The sequence below is a fragment of the Oryctolagus cuniculus genome, chromosome 4 (genome assembly GCF_964237555.1).
Source record: "Oryctolagus cuniculus chromosome 4, mOryCun1.1, whole genome shotgun sequence".
Lineage (NCBI taxonomy): Eukaryota > Metazoa > Chordata > Mammalia > Lagomorpha > Leporidae > Oryctolagus > Oryctolagus cuniculus.
Genome location: NC_091435.1, coordinates 16,407,499 through 16,418,539, shown reverse-complemented (window position 1 = coordinate 16,418,539; position 11,041 = coordinate 16,407,499). Strand labels below are relative to the sequence as shown.

Sequence of the window (11,041 nt, the reverse complement as noted above, 5' to 3'; positions counted from 1 at the left end):
GACAATTTTTTTTTTTTTTTTTTACAGAGGATCAGTTTAGTATACATTAGGTAAAGATTTCAACAGTTTGCACCCCCATAAAAAAACAAAGTGAAATATATTGTTTGAGTACTCGTTATAGCATTAAATCTCAATACACAGCACATTAAGGACAGAGATCCTACATGAGGAGTAAGTGCACAGTGACTCCTGTTGTTGACTTTACCAATTGACACTCCTGTCTATGGCATCAGTAGTCTCCCTATGCTCCGGTCATGAGTTTCCAAGGCTATGGAAGCCCTCTGAGTTCTCCGACTCTTATCTTGTTTAGACAAGGTCATAGTCAAAGTGGAGGTTCTCTCCTCCCTTCAGAGAAAGGTACCTCCTTCTTTGAAGACCTGTTCTTTCCACTGGGATCTCACTCACAGAGATCTTTTGCCAGAGTGTCTTGGCTTTCCATGCCTGAAATACTCTCATGGGCTTTTCAGCCAGATCCGAATGCCTTTAGGGCTGATTCTGAGGCCAGAGTGCTATTTAGGACATCTGCCATTCTATGAGTCTGCTGAGTATCTCACTTCCCATGTTGGATCACTCTCCCCTTTATTTATTCCATCGGTTAGTGTTAGCAGGTACTAGACTTGTTTATGTGCTCCCTTTGACTCTTAGTCCTTTCATTATGATCAATTGTGAACTGAAATTGATCACTTGGAATAGTGAGATGGCATTGGTACATGCCACCTTGATGGGATTGAATTGGAATCCCCTGGTATGTTTTTAACTCTACCATTTGGGGCAAGTCAGCTTGAGCATGTCCCAAATTATACATCTCTTCCCTCTCTTATTCCCACTCTTATGTTTAACAGGGATCACATTTCAGTTAATTTTTTTTTTTTTTTGACAGGCAGAGTGGACAGTGAGAGAGAGAGACAGAGAGAAAGGTCTTCCTTTGCCGTTGGTTCACCCTCCAATGGCCGCTGCTGCAGCCGGCGCACCGCGCTGATCCGATGGCAGGAGCCAGGATCCAGGTGCTTTTCCTGGTCTCCCATGGGGTGCAGGGCCCAAGCACCTGGGCCATCCTCCACTGCACTCCCTGGCCATAGCAGAGAGCTGGCCTGGAAGAGGGGCAACCGGGACAGAATCCGGCGCCCCAACCGGGACTAGAACCCGGTGTGCCGGCGCCGCAAGGTGGAGGATTAGCCTATTGAGCCACGGCGCCGGCTTATTTCAGTTAATTTTTAACACTTAAGAATAACTGTGTATTAATTACAGAATTAAACCAATCATATTAAGTAGAACAGACAAAAAAAAACTACTAAGAGGGATAATGTATTAAGTTGTTCATTAACAGTCAGGGCTATGCTGATCAAGTCACCGTTTCCCATAGTGTCCGTTTCACTTCAGGAGGTTTCCTTTTTGGTGTTCAGTCAGCTGTCACTGATCAGGGAGAACATATGGTATTTGTCCCTTTGGGACTGGCTTATTTCACTCAGCATGATGTGTTCCAGATTCCTCCATTTTGTTGCAAATGACTGGATTTCGTTGTTTCTTACTGCGGTATAGTATTCTAAAGAGTACATATCCCATAATTTCTTTATCCAGTCTACCGTTGATGGGCATTTAGGTCGGTTCCAGGTCTTAGCTATTGTGAATTGAGCTGCAATAAACATTAGGGTGCAGACCGCTTTTTTGTTTGCCAATTTAAATTCCTTTGGGTAAATTCCAAGGAGTGGGATGGCTGGGTCGAACGGTAGGGTTATCTTCAGGTTTCTGAGGAATCTCCAGACTGACTTCCATAGTGGCTTGACCAGTTTGCATTCCCACCAACAGTGGGTTAGTGCCCCTTTTTCCCCACATCCTCGCCAGCATCTGTTGTTGGTGGATTTCTGCATGTGAGCCATTCTAACCGGGGTGAAGTGAAACCTCATTGTGGTTTTGATTTGCATTTCCCTGATTACTAATGACCTTGAACATTTTTTCATGTGCCTGTTGGCCATTTGGATTTCCTCTTTTGAAAAATGTCTATTGAGGTCCTTGGCCCATCTCTTAATTGGGTTGTTGGTTTTGTTTTTGTGGAGTTTCTTGATCTCTTTGTAGATTCTGGTTATTAACCCTTTATCTGTTGCATAGTTTGCAAATTTTTTTCCCATTCTGTCGGTTGTCTCTTCACTCTCCTGACTGTTTCTTTTGCAGTACAGAAACTTCTCAATTTGATGCAATCCCAATAGTTGATTTTGGCTTTGACTGCCTGTGCCTCCCGGGTCTTTTCCAGAAACTCTTTGCCTGTGCCAATATCTTGAAGGGTTTCTCCAATGTTCTCTAGTAACTTGATGGTGTCAGGTCGTAGATTTAGGTCTTTAATCCATGTTGAGTGGATTTTTGTGTAAGGTGTAAGGTAGGGGTCTTGCTTCATGCTTCTGCACGTGGAAATCCAGTTTTCCCAGCACCATTTATTGAATAGACTGTCCTTGCTCCAGGAATTGGTTTTAGATCCTTGATCAAATATAAGTTGGCTGTAGATGTTTGGGTTGATTTCTGGTGTTTCAATTCTGTTCCATTGGTCTATCCATCTGTTTCTGTACCAGTACCATGCTGTTTTGATTACAACTGCCCTGTAGTATGTCCTGAAATCTGGTATTGTGATGCCTCCAGCTTTGTTTTTGTTGTACAAGATTGCTTTAGCTATTCGAGGTCTCTTGTGCCTCCATATAAATTTCAGCACCAATTTTTCCAGATCTGAGAAGAAGGTCTTCGGTATCTTGATTGGTATTGCATTGAATTTATAAATTGCTTTTGGGAGAATGGACATTTTGATGATATTGATTCTTCCAATCCATGAGCATGGAAGATTTTTCCATTTCTTGGTATCCTCTTCTATTTCTTTCTTTAAGGTTTTGTAATTTTCATCGTAGAGATCCTTAACGTCCTTGGTTAAGTTTATTCCAAGGTATTTGATTGTTTTTGTAGCTATTGTGAATGGGATTGATCTTAGAAGTTCTTCCTCAGCCATGGCATTGTCTGTGTATACAAAGGCTGTTGATTTTTGTGCATTGATTTTATACCCTGCTACTTTGCCAAACTCTTCTATGAGTTCCAATAGTCTCTTAGTAGAATTCTTTGGGTCCCCTAAATAAAGAATCATGTCATCTGCAAAGAGGGATAGTTTGAGTTCTTCCTTCCCAATTTGTATCCCTTTAATTTCTTTTTCTTGCCTAATAGCTCTGGCTAGAACCTCCAGAACTATATTGAATAGCAGTGGTGAGAGTGGACATCCCTGTCTGGTACCAGATCTCAGTGGAAATGCTTCCAACTTTTCCCCATTCAATAGCATGTTGGCTGTGGGTTTTTCATAGATTGCTTTGATTGTATTGAGGAATGTTCCTTCCAAACCCAGTTTGCTTAGAGTTTTCATCATGAAAGGGTGTTGTATTTTATCAAATGCTTTCTTGGCATCTATTGAGATAATCATATGGTTTTTCTTCTGCAGTCTGTTAATGTGGTGTATCACATTGATTGTCTTGCGCACATTAAACCATCCCTGCATACCAGAGATAAATCCCACTTGGTCTGGGTGGATGATCTTTCTGATGTGTTGTTGCATTCTATTGGCGAGAATTTTATTGAGGATTTTTGCATCTATGTTCATCAGGGATATTGGTCTGTAATTCTCTTTCAGTGCTGCATCTTTTTCTGGCTTAGGAATTAAGGTGATGCTGGCTTCATAGAAAGAATTTGGGAGGATTCCCTCTTCTTCGATTGTTCTGAATAGTTTGAGAAGAATTGGAGTTAGTTCTTCTTTAAATGTCTGGTAGAATTCAGCAGTGAATCCATCTGGTCCTGGGCTTTTCTTTGTTGGGAGGGCCTTTATTACTGTTTCAATTTCTGTCTCCGTTATGGGTCTGTTTAGGTTTTCGATGTCTTCCTGGTTCAATTTAGGTAGGTTGCATGTGTCCAGGAATCTATCCATTTCTGATAGGTTTCCCTGTTTGCTGGCATACAAGTCCTTGTAGTAATTTCTGATGATTCTTTTTATTTCTGTGGTGTCTGTTGTTGCGTTTCCTTTTTCATCTCTGATTTTATTGATTTGGGTCTTTTCTCTTCTTTTTTTAGTTAGTTGGGCCAATGGGGTGTCAATTTTGTTTATTTTTTCAAAAAACCAGCTCCTCGTTTGGCTGATTTTTTGGAATGTTTTTCTTGATTCAATCCTGTTGATTTCTTCTCTGATTTTAATTATTTCTCTTCTCCTATTAGATTTGGGTCTGGTTTGCTGTAGGTTTTCTAGATCCTTGAGGTGAATTGAAAGCTCATCTATTTGGTGCCTTTCCAATTTCTTGATGTAGGCACCTATTGATATAAACTTTCCTCTTAACACTGCTTTTGCTGCATCCCATAAGTTTTGGTATGTTGTGCTGTTATCCTCATTTACTTCCAGAAAGTTTTTGATTTCTCTTTTGATTTCTTCTATGACCCATTGTTCATTCAGGAGCATGTTGTTCAATCTCCATGTGTTTGCATATGCTCTAGGGATTCCTGAGTTGCTAATTTCCAACTTCATTCCTTTATGGTCTGAGAAGCTGCATGGTATGATTCTAATTCTTTTGAATTTGCTGAGACTTGCTTTATGGCCTAGTATGTGGTCAATCCTAGAGAAGGTTCCATGTACTGCTGAGAAGAATGTAAAATCTTTAGCTGTGGGATTGAAAGTTCTGTAGATATCTGTTAGATCCATTTGGGCTATAGTGTCGTTTAAATCTACTGTATCCTTGTTGATCTTCTGTCCTATTGATCTGTCTATTTCTGAGAGTGGAGTATTGAAGTCCCCCAGTACTATTGTATTGGGGTCTAAGTCTCCCTTTAAGTCCGTTAACAAATCTTTTAGATAAACCGGTGCCCTGTAGTTAGGTGCATATACATTGATAATTGTTATATCTTCCTGTTGAATTGATCCCTTAATCATTATGTAGTGTCCCTCTTTGTCTCTCTTAATGGTTTTTGTGGTAAAGTTTATGTTGTCTGAAATTAAGATGGCTACGCCTGCTCTTTTTTCATTTCTGTTGGCATGGTATATCTTTTTCCAGCCTTTCACTTTCAGTCTGTATGGATCTTTGTTGGAAAGATGAGTTTCTTGTAAGCAGCAAATAGATGGGTTTTGTTTCTTAACCCAATCAGCCAATCGGTGTCTTTTAAGTGGACAGTTCAGGCCATTCACGTTCAATGTGACTAATGATAAGTGGTAACTTTGCCCTGCCATTTGCCAAAGATAAGTTCTAATATATGCTTTGAATTCCCTGTGATCTTTTGCTGTGAGCTTTCCTTCCTTGGTTTCCTTCCTTTACCTTCTTTCATATTGATGACCGTGTTTCTTTGTTTCTGTGTGTAACACATCTTTAAGCATCTTTTGCAGGGCTGGACGAGTGGCAACAAATTCTTTCAATTTCTGTTTGCTATGAAAAGTCTTTATTTCACCTTCATTCACAAATGATAGCTTTGCAGGATATAATATTCTGGGCTGGCAGTTGTTCTCTCTTAGTACCTGGGCTATATCTCGCCATTCCCTCCTAGCTTTTAGAGTTTCTGATGAGAAGTCAGCTGTGAGTCTGATTGGAGATCCTCTGAGAGTAATCTGACGTTTCTCTCTTGCACATTTTAGGATCTTTTCTTTATGTTTCACTGTGGAGAGTTTAATTACAACATGTCTTGGTGAGGATCTCTTTTGGTCGTGTTTATTAGGGGTTCTGTGGGCTTCCTGTACTAGGATGTCCCTGTTCTTCTCCAAACCTGGGAAATTTTCTGCTAATATCTCACTAAAAAGGCCTTCTAATCCTTTCTCCCTCTCCATGCCTTCAGGAACTCCTAGAACCCGAATGTTGGGTTTTTTAATAGTATCCTGAAGATTCCCGACAATATGTTTTAGAATCCTAATTTCCTCTTCTTTTCTTTGGTCTGACTGTATCCTTTCCTGTTCTCTGTCTTCTAAGTCCGATATTCTCTCTTCTGCTTCACCCATTCTGTTTGTAAGGCTCTCTATTGTGTTTTTCATTTGATCTATTGAATTCTTCACTTCAGTCACTATCCCAGTTTCCTGTTGTACTAGTTGTTTCGTTTCATTTTGATTCCTCCTTAATATTTCATTTTCACGAGAGAGATTTTCTATCTTGTCCATTAAGGATTTCTGTAGTTCAAGAATTTGTTTTTGAGAACTTCTTAATGTTCTTATCAATTTTTTGAGATCTGCTTCTTGCATTTCTTCTATATCATCATCCTCATAATCTTGAATTGGGGTGTCTTTTTCATTTGAGGGCTTCATGGTGACTTCCTTGTTTTTATTACCTTGGTTTTTGCGTTTGTTATTTGGCATATTGGAGATATTTGGTTTCTTCACTGTGGTGCTTTTTCTTGTTATACTATGACTCTAGATTAAGTGGACTATCTGTTTTTGATGGAGCCTTAGGGCTTGAGATGGGTGTGGCCTGAGAGCTCTGTTTGGTGTGCCAAAGGTGACACTCCCAGGTTAGGCGTGGTAAACCTCTCTCCCTCTCTCTCTTTCTTTTTTTTTTTTTTTTGATTCAAAAGGGAAGTTATTCTGCACAGCTGAACGAAGTTGGAGGTAGTTAGCAGGCAAATGATATACCCACAGGAGCCAGAGATTGGAAGCTCTTTCCCAAGGACCACACAGGGAATCTGTTCTGCCCTCAGAGTGGGCTCAAATTCTCCTTCAGTCTCCCACTGGGTTGCCAAAGTTACGGAATTGTAGCGTCTCTGGAGAGTGCTCATGTGAATTCCGTGAGTTCTCTCCCCCACCGTCTCTTTTTTTACAGTCTCAGTTCAGTATCACCACAAATTTACTAGGTCCTAATCTCCTGTTAATTCGCCCCGCCCAGAGTCAGGTTTTTCTGCTAGGCTCAGGGCCGGTGCAGACCTGAGGTCGCTCTGCTTATGACGTATGTCCAAGATGGCGCCTGCTCTTTGTCTTGCTCGCCCTTGAGAGGTGAGCGTAGAGAGAGAAACCCGTGTCCGTGCCAGTCACCTTTTTTTTTTTTTTTCCCTCTTTCTCTTCCAGTTAGCCTGGTGAAGTTCCCCCCCCCCGCCCCGGGGGTCGTTCCCTCTAGTCTCCTCTCTCTGCTTGCCTGCCGGTGTCTCGGGCTATTGAGGTTCGGCTCACCTCGCGTTCCAGCGGCTTGGTCCCGCGGCTCGGCTTGCGCAGCTCGGTCCTGCGGCTCGGCTTCCGCGCGGTGGGCGACCTTGTTCTCCCAGTAGGTCCTCCGATTCACGACCCCTCAATTCAGAAGGTTTCCTCTGCAATATTTTCCTGGTTCTTTTTTCTGAGGCTACCGTAACTCCCCTTTCATTAAACTAAATCTTCCCGGACTATCGGTGCGCGCCTTCACTATTCCGCCATCTTGGCTCCGCCTTCCTTTTTTTTGTCTTTAACTTTTATTTAATAAATATAAATTTCCAAAGTACAGTTTATGAATTACAATGGCTTTCCCCCCCATAAGTTCTTTTTTTTTATTAAATAAATGTGAATTTACAAAGTGCAACTTCTGTATTGTTGTGGCTTCCCCCCCCCCCCCCCCGCACCTCCTTCCCTCTCACGGCCCTCCCTTCTCCCACTCCCTCTCCCATCCCGCCCTTCATCGAGTTTCATTTTCAATCACCTTCATATACAGAAGATCAACTTAGCATACACTAAGCAAGGATTTCAACAGACTGCCCTCACACAACTGCACAAGGTATAGGGCATTGTTTGACTAGTAGTGTTGTTTTTAAGTTTCATAGTTAAACACATTAAGGACAGAGATCCTACGTGGGGAGCCTGTATTCAGTGACTCCCGTTGTTGATTTAACAATTGGCACTCTTATTTATGACATCAGCAATCACCCGAGACTCTTGCTATGAGCTGTCTAGGCTATGGAAGCCCCTTGAGTTCATCAACTCTGAACTTGTTTAGTCAAGGCCGTTTCACAGTGCAGGTTCCTTCCTCCCTTCAGAGAAGGCGCCTCCCCAGGAGCTTCTTTTGTCTCTCACATGGGTGCATGAGTCCAAGCACTTAGGCCATCTTCTGCTACTTTCCCAGGAACATTAGAAGGGAACTGGATCAGAAGTGGAGCAGCTGGGACTGGAACTGGTGCCCACATGGGATTAGGCAATGTAGACAACAGATTAACCTGCTGCACCAAAGCACTGGCCCCATTCTTAAATCTTTTGATTCTTGAACACAGAATGTCTTGCCATTTATTTAGATCTACTTTCACTTCTTTTAATGATGTCTTATGTATTTTTAGTGTATAGTTCTTGCACTTACAAAATTTTTTTTATTCCTGAGCATTTTTGATACTTTCATAAAAGAATATTTCTTAAAAATTTATTTATAATCTTGAAAGAATTACAGAGAGACAGAGGGAGAGAGAGATGGCGGTGAGGGAAAGAGGAAGGGAGGGACAGAGAACAAATAGGAGAGCGAACTCTTCCATCTGCTGGTTCACTCCTCAAATGACTGCAATGACAGGCTGAACCAGGACAAAGCCAGGAGCCAGGTACTCCATTTGGGTATCCCACATGGGTGACAGGGACCCACATACTTGGGCCATAATCCACTGCCTTCTTTGGTATGTTAGCAGGGAGCTGGACCAAAAATGGAGCAACCAGGACTCAACCTGGTACCCATATGTGATGCTGGCATTGCAGACTTAACTCGCTATACCACAATGCCACCCATTTAAATTGTTTTCTTTTTTATTTCTTTTTTGACTGTCCTAAATTATTTATTAGGTCTGAATTTTACAAACATTACTTCTATTTGTGGTAACAGTGGAGCTGGAGGGTATTGCGTGTTCTCCAGGCTGCATGACCAGAACCATCAATAGTGTGATGGAACTTGAGGTCCTTTCCAAGACCACAACTCTTGTGGCTGTAGATTTTAGCCTGTGCATTTCCCTGTACTTGAGGGCTGGTTTGGTGATCCACTGGGTGTCAGAGTTTCTTTTGATACCTTCAAGGAATGGATCAATGAAGATAACCTCAAAGAATTTGTACATGACATCTTCACCAACCCAGTAAAAATTCAGGACGCTCAGAGCCACATAGTGGTACCCATTTTATTCCTTGACAATAGACTGAAAGCTTTGTACAAATGTTAGCTGGTTAACACCATGATGGTCATGCTTGCCAAAATTTGTACTCTGAGGAACTGGGCTTTTGTGGCCATCATAGTACACACAAATCTCATATATTCCATAACCTTTCTTGGCCCTGTATCCCATTCTGCGTGCCTTGTCAGGCTGAGTGGAGCAGGGTGTCTTGTGGAACACAGAGAGCTGGCCGTACTGCCGGCAGAGGACCCCCAAGAGAAAGCGCATCACATCCCGCTGCTACTTTCTCCATTGCTTTTGGGGGTACTTGTATACACCCATCCTGGCTGCCTGCAGATGGGAAGGCAGACATTGCTTTCTGTTTACAATTTTGGATTGTTTATTACTAGTGTATAGAAATACAGTTCATTTATTACATCATCCTTATATCTTGCAAGCTTCATAAACTTGTTTATTAGGTTTGCATAGTTTTTTTGTAGATTCTTCAAGATATTTTATATACCAAATTATGTCATCAGCTAATAGAGACAATTTTACTTCTTTCTTTCTCAGTCTATATGCATTTTGCTTCTTTCAATTTTTTATTCACTTGCTCTGGCTGGAACCTCCAAATTATGTTGAATATAAGTGGTAAGAGCTGACATTAGGAGAAAGCATCCAATCTTTCATAGTTAAATATGTTGTTAGCTGTGTTTTTTAATAGATGTCCTTTGTCAGTTAAGTTTGTATCGTGTGTGTGTTTGTGTGTGTGTGTGTGTATGGGTGTTGGTTTATCATGAAAGAGTGTCAGATTTTGTCAAATGCTTGTTCTTTCTCTATTGAGATAATGTGTTTGTCATTTATTCTATTAAGATTATATGTTACATTGATAGATTTCTTGTGTTGAACTAACTTTAGATGTATGGGATAAATCCTACTTGGTCATGACGTATAATCCATTTTACATGTGGTTGGATTTGGCTTACTGTAATTTTGTTGAGGATTTTTCCATCTATACTCATAAGTGATATTGGTTTATGTTTTTTTCCTCTTTTATGGCTATGTCTGGTTTTGGTATTATGAATATATGGCTTCGTAGAATGAGTTGGGAAGTACTACTTTCTTTTCTATTTTTTGAAGAAGTTTGTGAATTATTGGTCTTAATTCTTTTTAAAAAATATTTAGTTGAATTCATCAGTGAAATCACTTGGGCCTGGGATTTCCGTCAGTAGTTCTTGGATTCCTAATTCAATCTCTTTACTTATTATGGATCTATTCAGATATTTTTCTTGAGTCAGTTTTGTTCATTAGTGTCTTTTAAGAAATTTGACTACCTAACTAGGTTATTTAATTTGGTAATCATACAATTATTTATAGTATTCCATTGGAATCCTTCTATTTCTGTAAGTTTCCTAATGATGTCCTTTCTCATTTCTGATTTGAGGAATTTGATTAGTTCTTTTAGGGCAGGTCTGCTCAGTAATGAATTATCCTGGTTTTTGTTTATCTGGAAATATCTTACTTTCTCATGTCTTTGAAAGTAGTATTTGATAAAGAATCCTGGGTTGACAGTCTTTCTTTCAGCATATTACCCCACTTTCTTCTGGACTCAATAGTTTCTGATAAGAAGTTAGATGTTAACCTTACTGAGAATCCTTTGTAAGTGATGAGTTGCTTTGTTCTTGTTGCTTTCAAGATTCTCTTTGTCTTATAATCTTGATTGCAAGACATCTCACTATGTGTATTAGTCATCCCTTTTTTCAAAGATTATTTATTTGAAAGGCAGAGTTACAGAGAGAAAAAGAGAGGGAAACACACACACACACACACACACACGCACAGATCTTCCAACTGCTGGTTCACTCCCTAAATGGCTGCAATGGCCAAGGCTGGGCCATGCTGAAGCCAGGAACCTATAACTCCATCTGTGTCTCCCACAGGTAGGAGTTGAGGGTAGGGGAAGGGACCCAAGTACTTGGGCCATCTCCCACTG

The 11,041-nt window shown here is 40.7% G+C and overlaps 1 pseudogene; it reads right to left on the bottom strand.

Annotated features, from left to right (window-relative positions):
- Positions 1-8,773: 8,773 nt before the first annotated feature.
- On the bottom strand, positions 8,774-9,390 carry LOC108177912 (large ribosomal subunit protein eL15-like; annotated as a pseudogene).
- Between the last annotated feature and the right edge of the window lie 1,651 nt (positions 9,391-11,041).